Below are 6,116 nucleotides of genomic sequence, written 5' to 3' on the forward strand. Positions count from 1 at the left end.
TGGATGCCCAAGCTCTCAGCATCATCATGTTGTACCTGGAAGATGAAGTTCTCTTCAACATTGTTCAAGAAACCTCAACAACAGGTTTATGGGGAAACTGGAAACATTGTATATGACCAAATCGTTAACCAACTTAATTTATTTGAAGAGGAAATTGTATAGCCTTCAGATGAAGGAGGGTACTAAAATTGTTGAACACTTAAATGTTGTTAATACACTTATTTTCTAGTTATCAAATATTGAAGTTAAATTTCAGGAAAAAGACAACTCTATTACCTTGTTTTGTTCCTTGCCCGAGTCTTGGGATCACTTTGTAACTTCTATCAGTTTGAGAACAACCAAATTCTTGGAATTTGACTCAGCTGTGTGAGCTTTGTTATTTGAAGAAGTACAGAGAAATTCCAACATTGAAACTTCTACACCAGAAGCCATGGTAGCCAGAGGTCGGTCAAAGGAAAGAGGGAGAAAGAAAAGAGTTCTTCCAGATCAAAATCAAAGGGCAAAAAGTGTAAAGCTAAATGCTGGTACTGCAACAAAATAGGACACCTCAAGAAAGTCTGTTGGAAACGAAAGAAGTCTGAAAACTCAAAGAAAGAAGCAAATCAAGTTGAGTCAGGTGTTAGACTCTGTCTTCTCAAATCCTCTGTCAGAGTCCAATTCAGACAGGTGGCTGTCAAAGTCTCTGTTCAATATGCTGGAAACGGCTTTTACAACTTATCAGAAAAGGATCACCGCATATATGCCTCTGCTGGAGCTCATAACTGGCAAATGAGTCATTTAACAAGAGTTTGGGAATGATAGCAAGGACATGCTTCTTGACATTGAAATGATACATCGAGAGATTCTATGGCAAGTTGCATTTATTCAGGATTCAAAGACAGTAATATGTCAAACTCAAGCTGTTGGACCACCTCCTGATGATTCAGCGCCCCTTCTATTGATGAGATATTTTCCACTTGCATGAAATTGCTCCAGGCTAAGGTTATATTATTTCTTGTAGAACAACTCAAGCATTGTACTTTGGATCATGTAAAGGTTGATAGTATGTTGTCCCTCATATCTCATGTTTTGGCTCTAATTTTACATGAAGACAATGCAGCTTGTGAAGTAGGTGTTGATAATGGCCGTGTTAGTGTTTTATTGGATATCTTGTTCAGCTTTTGCCTACAGGTATCAAAAAGTGAGGGCTAGCCAGATTTTAAGTATGTGACACCCATGCTACTAGTTCTTGATAATTTGCTACAGTTGAAAGCAAAAAGTTGATTCTAAATTCTGAACTGTCCAAGAAAAAGATGGTGATGCTGAGAATCCTGAGAACTTGCAATCTCCTTTAGCAAAATCGTACAGAGCACATGTTGAATGTCCCTGATGGGTATATAACTATCGAAGAACAGAAAAAATAGGGCCGAAGCCGTGTTTTCATAACAGTGGACAGTGATTGAGGGTGCGCGCTACCCATAGAGTGGGCGCGCTACCCATATAAGGCGTGCTATCCATACAATGACAGAGCCGAAATTTTTGTGTCTTTGTGTCTAATTTCATGCTAAATAGTGGTGGGTGTGGTTACGAAGGTCCTCAACAATCAACAGTATATAATATACTTGCAGACAAGAGGAGATGGTATTTAATCATGCCAAATTGCGGCTCCATCTCGAATTCATAGAAAACAAATGGGTTGAAGGTTCAAAGGGTTGCATGACTTACAAATAGGGATTTTATAAACCAGATGACGGGTTTCCTTAAAAATTATAATCATCTTTTGAATGCAAATTAGTTATGTTGGACGAATGTTGGAGGCAGTAGCTACAGCTGGCTCACGAAACGTGGCCCAAGAGCATCTCCTTCAGCACGGTTTGGCATGGATATAGGTGGCACACTCTGCAAAGTTGTCTTCTTTGAGCCAGCTAGAGAATTGGTTTCTCCAGGTGTGAATTTTGGCCAGACTAGGAATGATACCAAATCTGAGAAACTCTGTGAAAATGATACTAGCAAAATGGACAAAAGCAAAGGCAGGGCCAGTGCATTTGGTAAACCATCTGAAGATATGTTTTCAGAGCCACCTTTAGGGAAAGGAGAACAATCCCATAAGGAGATCGGTGCTTGCGGTACCCAACCTGCTGCCAGAATTGAGACACAGTTTGATTGCTCTTTCGAAATGAACCCTGATTCGAGCAAATTACAGGAGCCGCTACAAAATTCAGAATATACAGATTCTAATATGCAGGATGGAAGATATGGAAAAACCTCGCCAGCATGTATTTATTTTAATAGTATTAAAGCTTCTTTTTATGCGCTTACAGAAGAACGGACGAGTGAAGGAACACATTCTGCTATCTATCCAGTAAGGAACGTCCGCAAAATATGGCTATCTAATCATGTTCTTATTCTTCTGCCAGGTCGTGGAATGCTTCATTTCAAATGTTTTGAGACTTGGAGAATGGAGGAATTTTTGAGACTCACGTGGGAACACTATCTTGTTGATCAGGATAGAGCCATTGGAGCAACTGGTGGCGGAGCTTGCAAATTTCTTGCCAGGTTTTCTGAAATTGCTGGCTTGCGGCTAAAGCACAATGATGAATTGAAGAGCTTGGTGCGGGGGATTGATTTTTTGGTCAAGATTGCTCAACATGAAAGCTTTGAGTATCCTATAGGTTCATACAGAGCAGGACGCATATAACGGCCTTGGAAGTCATCTAAGAACTGTAGTGATGAAGACGAAAATGATTTCTGTCCAAGGGAGAAGGGTAAGCAACATGGTGATGATGAGAGTTTTGTCAACAGTGATTGTAAGGAGGATACCATTGGAGGATGTAATGGTAGAAAGAATATGAGCACTACGGCTGTTTCAAAGAGTCCTCTTCTTGAAAAAGATGTCAATGTTGCAGCATTAGATGGAAGCCAGAGTTTGTACCCATATCTTGTGGTAAACATTGGATCAGGTGTTGACATTTTAAGAGTTGATTCTCCTGATCAGTTTGAGCATGTTGGTGGAATAAGCCTTGGTGGAAGCACGTTTTTGGGGCTTGTATCAGCATTGACAAGATGTAACAGCTTTGAGGAAGCCCTTAATCTTGCTACACGAGGAGACTCAACACCGATTGATATGCTAGTTGGGAATATTTATGGTGGTGATTATACAGATATGGGTCTAGCAGCAACCATAGTGGCCAGCTCATTCGGGAAGCTTGTCGAACCAAGGAAAAGGGATGCTGCAATGCAAACACCAGAGCATCTAGCAAGAGCAGCATTGCTAATGATTACAAATAACATTGGCTCAATTGCCATGTTGCATGCTCGTGCAGCAGGAGTTGATCATGTTTTGTTTACAGGCAGTTTTCTGCATGGTAATAAGGTAGCTATGAGGCTTTTGGCAGTTGCCATGCAGTTAAGGTCCAAAGACCTGATTAAGGCAATATTCTTATGACATGAAGGACATGCTGGAGCAATTGGGGCAATGCTACATGATTTAGATCCAACTCCCAGGCACAAATTCAGCAACCGAAAATCGAATTGCAGATCTTCAGGGAGATAGTACACGGTTGGCAATAAAATTCCAAATATTTAAACAGACAGTTGGGGATTATTTCTAGAATTAAAGCCACCGTCCTTGCATTCAAAAGTAGGTGGCAGTCTATGACAAATGGCAGCTTTGAGGATTCCTATTTCAAAAGAGATTTGACCAGCAACCTTCACAACTCGAGACATTTTGCAATCTGATCCAGATTTGGTTTATTTTTTGGAATTTTAATTAGTTTTAATTCCTAGAAGTTAGTTTTCTGTTCCTAGAAGCTAGTAACAGCTTGAGCATGTAATTTGTATTTAAGCAATACTTTGTACTTTGAGAGAGATTCTGAGAGCTGGTGGAGAACATAGAGTTTCATTGTACAGCTGTATGACAGAGATTTTAATGAAAATACACAACTCTGGCTTCTGAGATTCCTGTGGTATGAAATTTAACATTTGGCTTTTCCTATGTTTCATATGTGTTACACTAAAAAATGTCACCATGGTTATATACAGTTAGTATGGCTCTATCAACAGTCATGCTATCCTCCTGGGCAAGTCTTGTGCCTCTGCTTGTCATGTCAAACTCCAAAAAGAGAGAAAGTCTTTGTAAATGTGTTTATCTCTGGGTACGCAGGTTCTCTCAGCCTTGCCTGCGGGGACGCACCCAATGTTCACAAAAGTTGCGTACTTGTACGCTCTGTATGTAAAGGGGCAGGTGCGTCCTCCTGTAAAGGTCAAAATGCACAAGTTTCATCTTTAAAAAGTTACTTGTGGTCATTTCTAGAGCATTCTAGAAGGTTGTTCGACGTGTATTGAGCGCCTCCAGATGGTTCATGTATCCCTATGAAGGAGGAACTTATCCCATCAAGAGGGGAGCTATCCCATCCAAAGAGGGACTTATCCCATTGATGGTGGACCTGAATAACTTCCTCTTGAGCACTATAAATACAGGCATTGGGCCAGAAGGAGGGGAGGTTGAAAGCTATACATTTCTAAGGGTAAATGCTGCTGGAATTAGGACTCCCATTTAGAAGCTTGTGAGGAGAGATTACCATCTTTACTTGTTCTACTTGGAAGTGGGGTGAGCTTTGTCAAAGTAAAGGAGAACTCTTGAAGGACCCTGGGAGGAACTTGCACAACACCAAGGCTCAGGTTGTAATTGTTCCTTTTGTTACCTATTAATGCAAATAAACTTATTTTTCTCAACAGATTGTTATTCATGGTTTGTTTCATATACTCCTTGGTCAATATGATGGATATGTATTGTTTTATAAGTTTATCAGGTGCTATTTAATCTTTTGGCTTGTTAGTGAATGCAGGTTTCGAGAATAAGGAGGAGCTCATCCGGATCGGCGAGACTAGACTACTACGAAGCGTTGGACTAAAGGTATGTTAAAGATCCCCTGATTGCTTGTATTTCCAATGCATGTTTAGAGAAAAGTAGTGTTTATTTGGTTTGTTTGTCACTAGAGAGTCTTAGGCTCCTAGGGAGGTTGGTTGTGTCCACACTGTCAACTCTTTCCGCCTGACAAAATGGCGACTCCGCTGGGGACTCCATGAATGAGAATGACTTTTCCTTTGAATGAACTTTGCTCTGAGAAAATTGATTTATTTTTCTGGTTTTTGACTGTGTGAATTTGTATTTGGGTGGATTAGCTTAGCATTAAAATAGATTTAGTTTTTCTTGATTTTTACAATAGGACGCACCCTCTGAGTATTTCACAGTGCATTCCTGGACGCACTGTCGCTGTGCGCACAGAGCGGGTACGCACCTGTTCTAACGGGTTGCCTGCGTCCCCTGCTAAAATTTGAGAAAATTCCATTTTTTACATTTTTTCCTCTTAGATTTTGTTTTTTCTTAGTTTTTTCTGCCCAGATCCATTAGTATCCTGTCAAAGATCCTTCACCTGAACTGGTTTTGATAGCATTAAGTGTTTTAGTGGATTTCATTGAAATTTAAGCCTAGGGTTTGATTTTTGAGTAGGTCCTGTAGTGACTTTAACGGTAGAAGTTGTCAAGCCTTAGATCTCTCTGGTTTGGTCAACCTTCTTAGGAGTCGGACCTGTCGTAAGTCTACCCATGTGAGCAACCAACCTGTTGAGTTGTCTCTTTGGTCAAATTTCAAAGTACTTGATTGATTGAGTGTTGATTTCCATTTTACAAAAAGAACAAAAAGATTTGAGTTTTGTTTTGATCAGTTCTTGATTCTGCATTAGCTGGTCCTTGGCTTGGCTGTGGCCAAGTAAAACAACCTAGAAACATCCTTGTAGGCTTTTGCCTCGTTAGGTTTGCTTAGAGTAAATTTACCTTTTGGTTTGCTTGTGAGTAAATTTTCGTAGATTTTAATAGTTTTTAAAGATTGTTTTTTTTGGTAAAATAGAGTTATTTGCTTTGTTAAAAGAAAAAATACAAAAACATCTTCTTTGAAAAGTCTTGTTTCAAGTAGCTTTCAGAATTTTTTGAAAGAGAAAGGAATTTTTCATGCAAGTATTAAATGGTCATGTTTGTATGCTTGGAAAGATTAAGAGTTTCATTTCTTTGATTTTCGTTGCAAAGAGAGTTGTTTTATAAATTTGCATTCTCTAAACTTTCTTAGCTAAGAATTTCAT

General features: G+C 39.5%; 1 pseudogene; it reads left to right on the forward strand.

Annotated features, from left to right (window-relative positions):
- The first annotated feature begins 1,858 nt into the window (after positions 1–1,858).
- Positions 1,859–3,532, forward strand: LOC149184143 (uncharacterized; annotated as a pseudogene).
- The last annotated feature ends 2,584 nt before the right edge of the window (positions 3,533–6,116 follow it).

This window comes from Pinus tabuliformis, chromosome 3_2 (genome assembly GCF_031772625.1).
Source record: "Pinus tabuliformis cultivar Carrire ecotype Pingquan chromosome 3_2, CPIR1, whole genome shotgun sequence".
In the NCBI taxonomy this organism is placed as follows: domain Eukaryota; kingdom Viridiplantae; phylum Streptophyta; class Pinopsida; order Pinales; family Pinaceae; genus Pinus; species Pinus tabuliformis.